This window comes from Meriones unguiculatus, chromosome 16 (genome assembly GCF_030254825.1).
Source record: "Meriones unguiculatus strain TT.TT164.6M chromosome 16, Bangor_MerUng_6.1, whole genome shotgun sequence".
Taxonomy (NCBI): domain Eukaryota; kingdom Metazoa; phylum Chordata; class Mammalia; order Rodentia; family Muridae; genus Meriones; species Meriones unguiculatus.
The window spans coordinates 38,930,752-38,939,920 of NC_083363.1; the positions used below are offsets into that span (position 1 = coordinate 38,930,752).

The window sequence follows — 9,169 nt, forward strand, 5'->3', positions numbered from 1 at the left end:
ACCAGCTACACAGTGAAGCATTTGGCTCCGTCACCTTACACTACAGCTGACAGGCTGAAGGAAATCATCCAACAACCAGAGCTCACCATCAGTGTGTGGCCTCGTCCGCTCTATTTCTCTGCCCAGAAAAATGAGTACTGTCCAATTTTGACAATACAATACATTATAAGCTAGCAAAAGAAGCTATAGATTCATCTTCAGACCACACATGTTTTATACATTTTGTTTTCATTATCATCTAATTCCAAATATGTTCTACTTTCTGTTTATCCCCCTTTACCCACTACTCATTTGGAAACATGCTAGTTAGCTTCCAAACGGTTGGTGCATTGGATTTCTTTTCTTTTCTCTTTTTTTTTTAAACTTAATTTCACTGTAGTGAAAGGATATATCATTATGACTTAACGAAATTTGAGATTTGCTTTTGTCCTAGAATATTTGGAATTATTGCATGCACATGTGAAAATAATATACATTTCTCTTCAATTGGGGAGTGATTGATAGGTCATAATTTATTTATTAATCTTTTAGTAAATTATTTTAAATGTCCATTGGGTTTTTGTTTTTGTTTTGTTTTGTTTTGTGTTGTGTTGTTTTGAGACAAGGTCTCACTATGTAGACTAGGCTGGCCTCAAATTCACAGACCTAGGCCTTTCTAGTTCTAAGGAAAGTTAAATATTTCCTTATAAACTTGAATTCTTCCTTCCTTCCTTCCTTTCTTCCTCTCTTTCTTTCTTTCTTTCTTTCTTTCTTTCTTTCTTTCTTTCTTTCTTTCTTTCTTTCTTTCTTTCTTCTTCTCTCTACCTCCTCCTTCTCTTCTCCCCTTCCTCCTCCTCCTTCTTCATTTGTGTGTTTTATTTTGTTTTTGTTTTGAGACAGATTCTCACCATTTACCTCAGGCCTGGAACTTGCTATGTTCCAAACTCACAGAGTTCCACCTGCCTCTGTCGCCTGAGCTCTCATTTCACTTACATCAGCTAGTCTCTTGCATATTTTTATTATTTATTATATGAATGTAGTAATGTATATAATTTCGAAAACTGTTATTTTTAATAGAAAAATGTCTCTTGCCATTTCTAATGGTACTATCTAGTCTTTCCTGATCTTGCTGGTGTTTCCATGTGTATTTTCTGTCTTTTTTTCACCCTCCAGTCTCCTTGAAAATAAGCAGTACACAGTTTTACGTCCTTGAACTACAGTAGGATCAGTTGAGTGAAGATAAAGGCTATAGTGTGAAACACGATTCAGAGTTGAGAATTCACATTAAGAAAGAGAGAGTCAAATTGCAAAAAGTATGTGGATGGGTTGTGTTCTGCCCCATGTTTCAGGGAAGTATAGGGAAAACAGCACTACACAAGAGCATATTTAATATAAAAAACAGAGCAAAGAATCTGATTTCTTTCTTTCTTTCTTTCTTTCTTTCTTTCTTTTTTTTTCAGGACAGGGTTTTTCTGTGTAGTCTTGGTGTCCTGGAACTCTCTCTGTAGACCAGGCTGACCTCGAACTCAGAGATCCTCCTGCCTCTGCCTTGTGCACCACCATTGCCTCCTAAGGAATCTGAAGTTTGTAGTCATAAAATTACATCGAGCATACTCGCTATTTTTCTTGGTGCTGTAGCCGGATACCTCCAAGAAGCAGCTTAAGTGAGAAAGGCTTACTCTTCACAATTTGACAGGATCACGGTTGGTAAAGGGTGAGAGCAGACAAGGAAGGCGCACTGGCAAGAAGAGCAGGAGCATAGATGTACCACAATTTCTGTATCCATTCCTCAACTGAGGGGCATCTGGGTTGTTTCCAGCTTCTGGCTATTACGAATAAAGCTGCTACAAACATGGCTGATCAAATGTCCTTATTGTGTACTTGAGCATTTTTTGGATACATGCCTAGGAGTGGAATGGCTGGATCTTGAGATAGCACTATTCCTAATTGTCTGAGAAAGCACCAGATTGATTTCCAAAGTGGTTGTACAAGTTTACATTCCCACCAGCAATGGAATAAGGTTCCCCTTTCTCCACATCTTCTCCAGCATGAATTCTCACTTGAGTTTTTGATCTTAGCCATTCTGATGGGTGTAAGGTGAAATCTCAGGGTAGTTTTGATTTTCATTTCCTGATGACGAAGGACATTGAACATTTCTTTAAGTTTTTCTCTGTCATTCAATATTCCTCTTTTGAGAAATCTCTGTTTAGCTCTGTACTCCATTTTTTAATTGGATTAACTGACTCAGCAATATAAAACAAGGATATCATGAAATCTGCAGGTAAATGGTAGGAACTGGAAAAGATCATCCTAAGTGAGATATCCCAGAAACAGAAAGATACACAGGGTACATACTCACTCATATATATATATAATATATTATATATTATATTATATAATAGGATAAACCTACTAAAATCTGTACACCTAAAGAAACTAATCAAAAAGGACGACTCTGGCTAAGTTGCTCAATCCCCATTCAGAAAGGCAAAGAGGATGGACATCAGAAGAGGGAGAAAACAGGGAACAGGACAGGAGCCTGACACAGAGAGCCTCTGAAAAACTCTACCCTGCAGGGTATCAAAGCAGATGCTGAGACTTATAGCCAAACTTTGGGCAGAGTGCAGGGAATCTTATGAAAGAAGGGGGAGATAGAAAGACCTGGAGGGGACAAAAGCTCCACAAGGAGAGCAACAAAACCAAAAAATCTGGGCACAGGGGTCTTTTCTGACTGATATTCCAACCAAGGACCATGCATGGAGATAATCTAGAACCCCTGCACAGATGTAGCCCATGGCAGTTCAGTGTCCAAGTGGGTTCCGTAGTAATGGGAACAGAGACTGTCTCTGACATGAACTGATTGGCCTGCCCTTGGATCACCTCCCCCTGAGGGGGGAGCAGCCTTACCAGGCCACAGAGGAAGACAATGCAGCCAGTCCTGATGAGACCTGATAGACTAGGGTCAGAAGGAAGGAGAGGAGGATCTCCCCTATCAGTGGATTTGGAGAGGGACATGGGCAGAGAAGGGGGAAGAAGGGTGGGATTGGGAGGGGAGGTGGGAAGGAGCTACACAGGGCATACAAAGTAAATAAACTGTAATTAATAAAATAAAAATTAAAAAAAAGAAGAGCAGGAGCCTGACAATGGAGCTTAATCACCATACTGCAGATGGGTAGATATATCACAGAAAGTATCTTCACTCCATCTCACAGCCACATCAGTACCACCTGAGTGTAAGTCAGGCAGGTCCGCCGAGAAACCGTTTTTTTCTGATGGTTTGGCATCACTTACTAACTCAGTCTCCGTGCACATCACAAGTTGACTGTCTGCTTTTCAGTCTAAGCCCAGCAAGCAAACTGCAGGAACCACCTGGGTCATTGTAGTCACTGGGCGTGTGCCACTCTCCCAGAGCTCTCTAGAAAGTCGTCAGAGCCCTTTGCAGCCTGGTTGCCTGTCTTTTGTTTTTATACTCTTCGTTTAGCGTAGCTATGTCTTCACAAATCAAACCTGGATCCTCCAGACCAGTGGTCAGTGCTCTTAACCACTGACCCATTTCTACACCCTGTCTTCCAAATTCTAACTACATCATTTTTTTTTCAATTTACAGGTATCCCCCTTCCCTGTGCCTAAGTTGATTGATATACCTTAGTGTTATTTTATATTACACATCTGTAAGAGGTCCTAGAGGAGACTAGGTGAATGTCATGACATTTTATTATTCAGAAAAGAGGAAGAAAGAAAATAGTAGAGGTGGAAGCATTAAATATTGTGAAAATAGGACAAACAGAATCCTCTTCAATCGAATTTGAATGGTATGGTATGACACGATTATATTGATTTACTTAATAAAGAAACTGAGCATCCAAAATAATGCCACTTGTAAAATGGAACAAACTGTACATCCTTAAGCACCAGGGCAGACCATCCTGCTTCACAGTATCCCCTGCATCGGCCACGGTCCTCTGGAAGCTGTTATCAGACCTTGGAGGGCTACATTCTCAACCTCAGCACCTGCTTTCAGGGATGATGTTTCTTCACTGTCCCTCTCTGGGATGTCTTTTTTAATTAAATTTTATTTTTTATATTAATTAATTTATTCATGTTGTATCCCAGCTGTAGCTCCCTCCATCTACCCCTCCCAATCCCACCCTCCTTCCCTCATCTCCTCCCATACCCCTCTCCAAGTCCATGGATAAGGATGACCTCCTCCCCTTCCATCTCACCCTAGCCTATCAGGTCTCATCAGGACTGGCTCTATTGTCTTCCTCTGTGGCCTGGTAAGGCTGCTCCCCCTCAGGGGGAGATGATCAAAGAGCCAGCCACTGAGTTCATGTCAGAGATAGTCCCTGTTCCCCTTACTAGAGAACCCACTTGGATGCTGAGCTGCCATGGGCTACATCTGTGCAGGGGTTCTAAGTTATCTCCATGAATGGTCCTTTGTTGGAGTATCAGTCTCAGAAAAGACCACCATGTCCAGATATTTTAGTTCTGTTGCTCTCCTTCTGGAGCTCCTGTCCTCTCTAGGTCTTACTATCTCCTTCTTTCATATGATTCCCAGCACTCTGTCCAAAGTTTATTTATGAGTCTTAGTATCTGCTTTGATACAATGCTAGGAAGAATCTTTCAGAGGCCCTCCGTGGTAGGCTCCTGTCCTGTTTTCTCCTTCTTCCAATGTCCATCCCATATGCCTTTCTGAGTGAGGACTGATCATCTTACCCAGGGTCCTCTTTCTAGCTCAGCTTCTTTAGGGGTACAGATTTTAGTATGTTTATCCTATATTATATGTCTAGTATCCACTTATAAGTGAGTAAATACTGTGTATGTTTTTCTGCTTTTGGGATACCTCACTTAAGATGATCTTTTCTACGTCCCACCATTTGTCTACAAATTTCATGATTTCCTTGTTTTTAACTGTTGAGTAGTATTCCATTGTGTAAATGTACCACAATTTCTGTATCCATTCCTTCATTGAGGGACATCTGGGTTGTTTCCAGGTTCTGGCTATTATGAATAAAGCTGATATGAATATGGTTGAACAAATGTCGTAGTTATGTACTTGAGCATATTTTGGATATATGCCTAGGACTGGTATAGCTGAATCTTGAGGTAGCACTATTCCTAATTGTCTGAGAAAGCACCAGATTGATTTCCAGAGTGGTTGTAGAAGTTTACATTCCCACCAGCAATGGAGTAAGGTTCCCCTTTCTCCACATTCTCTCCAGCATGTGTTGTCACTTGAGTTTTTGATCTTAGCCATTTTGATGGGTGTAAGGTGAAATCTCAGAGTTGTTTTGATTTGCATCTCCCTAATGACTAAGGACTTTGAGCATTTCTTTAGGTGTTTTTTTGCCAGTCTATATTCCTCTACAGAGAATTTTGTTTAGCTCCATACCCCATTTTTTAATCTGATTACTTGATTTGTTGCTTTTTAACTTCTTTAGTTCTTTGTACTTTCTGGATATTAGCCCTCTGTCAGATATAGGGTTGGTGAAGATACTTTCCCAGTCTGTAGGCTATCATTTTGTTCTGATGACAGTGTCCTTTGCTTTACAGAAGCTTTTCAGTTTCATGAGGTCCCATTTATTGATTGTTGATATTAGAGCCTGTGCTGTTGGTGCTCTCTTCAGGAAGTTGTCTCCTGTGCCAATGAGTTCTAGGGTATTCCCCACTTTTTCTTCTAACTGATTTAGTGTATCTAGTTTTATGTTGAGGTCTTTGATCCACTTGGACTTTAGTTTTGTGTAGGGTGATAAGTACGGATCTATTTGCATTTTTCTACATGTGGACATCCAGTTAGACCAGCACTATTTGTTGAAGATGCTATCTTTTCCCAATGGATGGTTTTGGCATCTTTGTAAAAAATCAAGTATCCGTAGGTGTGTGGGTTTATTTCTGGGTCTTCTATTTGGTTCCATTGATCCACCATTCTGTTTCTATGCCGGTACCATGCAGTTTTTATTACCTTTGCTCTGTAGTACAGCTTGAGATCAGGGATGGAGATACGGTTAGACAGTATAGAATTGTTCTGGCAATTCTCGGTTTTGGGTTTTTCCATATGAAGTTGAGAATGTTTCCTTCAAGGTCTGTAAAGAATTGTCTTGGTATTTTGATGGGAATTGCACTGAATCTTAGAGGGAGGAAGATATAGTGCTCACATATGTGTGTGTATGTATACATACTTACATGTACACACGCACACATACACACACAAATATGTTCTTTTGACTTAATGAGAAAAAAGAAAGGGCTGCTGGGTTTGATATCACTTGATTTTTATAATTCCACCAGGTTCACACTACTCACCCTTGTCAGTTATCCCCTTCTCTCCCAGTTTCACACTTTCTTTGTGTGTGTTGGTGTATGCCTACATTTGTATTCATGTGGGTGTGTGCACATTTTGTGCGGGTGCTCAGGTATGCGGATGAGGATGCACACAGAGGCCAGAGTTTGGTGTCAGATGTCTTCCTCAACTACCTTTCACTTTGAGAAAGGTCTCACTGGACCTGGAGCTCGTGATATGGCCGGGCTGACTGAGCCGGACGTTCCAGGGACCTACCTGTCGACACCGCCCCTGCTCTGGGGTTACGGACATCGCTCACTACACCTAGCTTTTGCATGGGTGTTCAGCATCCAAACTCAAGGCCTCATGCCTTTAAAGCAGATATTTTCCCAACAGAGCCTCCTCCCAAGCTCACTCTATATTTTCTAAGCAGTATTTCCCACTTTACTGCCTTTAAGTTTCTTCCCCAAAATACGTGCTTAGCATGTACTATTGTTACACACAGGGTAGACAACAATGTCAGCCTGGCAGGAGACATACAGCAGTGACCCCATAAATTGCAGTGAAGCTGAAAGTTCATATTGCTAAGTTTATTCACTACTTTTCCTTTATTGCAATGAAAACCATGACCAAGACAACTGATAGAAAGAAAGGTTTATTTCATATTATGGTTCCAGAGGGATAAGTGTCTGTAATGGCAGGGAAGTGGCAGGCATGATGGCTGGAGTGGCAAGCGGAGAACTTAGACCTGGAAACGCAAGCAGGACATAGAGTGAACTGGGAGAGGCACAGTCAGACCCTGATAACATTTCCTCCATCCTCAAGGCCACACCTTCCAACTGGGAACCAAGCCCGAGTATACGGGGAACATCTCCTTCAAACCAACACCCCTAGTAACTGTGGAGACATCCTAAGGTTGCAGTCACAATTCGTTACGCAGGTGTCTGTGGGAACACTGGAGTAAGCAAACCCACTGCATTCCAAGATTTGTGAAAAAATTGTACACACAGTTATGCAGAGTATTTAGTACCCAATGATGATAACAAATGGCTGATACTGGCTCATGCATGTCTTATATGATAGTTTCATTTCTGTAGAGTGCACGCTCTCTGAGTACAAAAACACAATCTTACTATAATGCAATTTGCCCTGTTTTCTAGCCTCGTGCATGTGTTTATGAGCTCCCTTGGTAGGCCACACTTCAGGACTGTTCAACCATTTGGCATTGTGGCATGCTGTTGTCGCCTACAATCCAAGTGTGCTGGGGGGTGTTTGTCTAGGATGCAGGCAGCTCATAGTAAGCAGATTGGTCACAGAGTCCTCTCTACCATCTAGATCTGTGTAAATAAAGTCAGTGGATGTTTACACCATGAAGAAGCCATCCAGCGTTGCATTTCTCAGAATGTATTCTCCTCATTACGAAATATGTGAGTGCTGGGGGACAGCTGCCAGCTTGGATTTCCTGGGCTTCTGCTGAAGAATAATTTAGGGGTTTTTGTTTTGTTTTATTTGGCTTTTTCTTTCTTTCTTTCTCTCTTTCTTTCTTCCTTCCTTCCTTTTTTTTTTTTTTTTTTGAGACAGGGTTTCTTTGTGTAGCTCTGGTGTCCTGGAACTCATTATGTAGACCAGGCTGTGGCCTTGAACTCAAAGATCTGCCTGCCTCTGCCTCCCCAGTACTGGGATTAAAGGCATTGTCACCACCGCTTGGCTAGACTTTTTTTTTTAATATGAAGGATTTTTTTTTTCTGTATATAGAGTAAAATCACACACACAAATTTTCAGCTAGTGGGTACCATATTGGGTGGTATGGTTTGTGAATTTAGACTAGTTAAAGATGGATTGGAGTTGTTGCTGAGCCAGATGTGTCCTGGAAAGGCAGGGAATGTGTTGAGAGTGCCCATCAAGCTTACCTCGGGGCCCTCCCCAGCTGGCAGTGCTATGGTTCCTCAGAAGACGCAGGGAACGAGCACAGCTGGGAGGCGTGGGAGGCACCGAGGACTCAGAGGGCGGGTGAGCTGCCTTCTGCACGTCGTGTGCTCAACTACTGTACACACGCAACATTTGTGAGCAGCCTGGGTAAGTCAAAGGGACAGACGAGACAAACAGTGAAACTGAGGGATAGAAAAAACAAAACAAAACATTTGTTTATGAAAGCATTGTGTGAGTGTGTGTGCATGTGTGTGCGTGAGAGAGATGTATGTACTCATGAGTGTGTGAGTATGTGTGTAGGTTGTGCTCAAGGGTATGAGTGCTTATGATTTAGGCACATGTGTAGGAGCGTGATGTGTGCACATGAGAGTGTGAGTGTGTGGATGTATATGGTGGTGGCATCCAGAGCAGGCTGTCCTACCTGTTCCACTGCTGTGTCTGTGGTCTGTCCTTCTACTCTGAGACAGGGTCTCCCAGTGAACCCGGAGCTCGCCGTCTGTGCTAGGCTGACAGGCCCAAAGTTCTCGGGCCACACGGGTCTCCCAAAGACGGAGCCGCTGACATTCACAGGCACGCCCAAGCCTTTTGTGGGGGTGCTGGAATTCCAGCCTGAGTCCCTGTGCTTGCAGAGAAAGCTCTCTCACCCACGGAGCAACCCTCCTGCCCCGGAGGCATCTTACTTAATAAAAGCTATGTAAACACAGGGAGACTTTAACAAGTGAAGTGGGATGGGGTGACGGGGTTCAAACACAGGCGCTGCCACTCCCTTTCCTGAGCACAATACTCTAAACTTTCACAATCGTCTTTATAAAAGTGGAATAAGTAAGTGCAATCTACGAGTGAAATCTTAGTACCCAGAAGATGGCTTAGCTGTGCTCTGTGCTAGTGTTTCAGCACTAAGCCATATCTGAGATTCAGAACAAAGACTTTGAGAAGAGGAAGAAGTGATGGAGAAGCAGCAGAATTAATAATAGTCTGGTA

At 42.3% G+C, this 9,169-nt stretch overlaps 1 long non-coding RNA gene across 1 annotated transcript; it reads right to left on the reverse strand.

Moving 5' to 3' along the window:
- Window positions 1-6,934: 6,934 nt before the first annotated feature.
- On the reverse strand, window positions 6,935-8,820 carry LOC132648269 (uncharacterized). The gene is made up of 3 exons (XR_009586631.1): window positions 8,610-8,820; window positions 8,170-8,331; window positions 6,935-7,007 (listed from the first exon to the last, which is right to left on the reverse strand). It is a non-coding gene; the product is annotated as an uncharacterized LOC132648269 (long non-coding RNA).
- Window positions 8,821-9,169: the final 349 nt, after the last annotated feature.